Source organism: Marmota flaviventris, chromosome 12 (genome assembly GCF_047511675.1).
Source record: "Marmota flaviventris isolate mMarFla1 chromosome 12, mMarFla1.hap1, whole genome shotgun sequence".
Taxonomy (NCBI): Eukaryota; Metazoa; Chordata; class Mammalia; order Rodentia; family Sciuridae; genus Marmota; species Marmota flaviventris.
In genome coordinates, this window is record NC_092509.1 from 72,422,324 (window position 1) to 72,423,090 (window position 767).

Here is a 767-nt window from a genome sequence, read left to right on the forward strand (position 1 = left end):
GCCGCAGGACTGCTCTGGCTTTTCTGGGGAGACTTGGCTGTCATGACTTCCTCACTTCTAAGAGTGAGCTGCCACTGCCCTCTAGTGACAGCATCCTGTCTAGTGCCAGATGCGCCGTGCCTGTGTCCTCTAGCTGATGGGAAGAACAGGTTGTTTTCTTGGTCTGTTTCTGACCAACACTTCTGCCTTGCCTCAGTGTTCTCCATCTTTCCAATATGGCTGGTGGCTGCTCCTCCTTTTCTTTAAGATTTTAAGAACTAACAAATGTGTGCCAAGTGTCTATTATGGATAAGGCAGCATGCAAGCATTGCAATGTCACTTTCCCCCCTTATCCCACCTGGCTCTTCTTCCTCCCTCAGAGGGAAATCTTAGATCAGTCACCCCCAGGATGCCTGCCTTCTGGAAATTTCCCAGGGATGATTACTGAGTCCCTTCCAAGAAAAAGAACTCAGTGGGACCACAGGGACTTCCTAATGGTCCTCTCTGTTCCCCCATGGTACCCAGCACAGAGCAGCGCAGAGCAGGCATGGAATAAACATTCTGGAACATTCTACTAAGTGGATAGTTGACTTTTAGGAGTGCCTTTTCTGGATATATTCCAGAATGCTAATATGTGTCCATCTTTTTGAGAGTCATTGAGTGAAGAGATTGAATCAAGTATGAGCAGCCGACTTGGCATTGGTTTTTGGGTGCTTTATTACTAGTAATACGATCCCAGGCAAGTTTCTTGACATTTCTGAGCCTCAGTTTTTCAGGTATAAAATGGA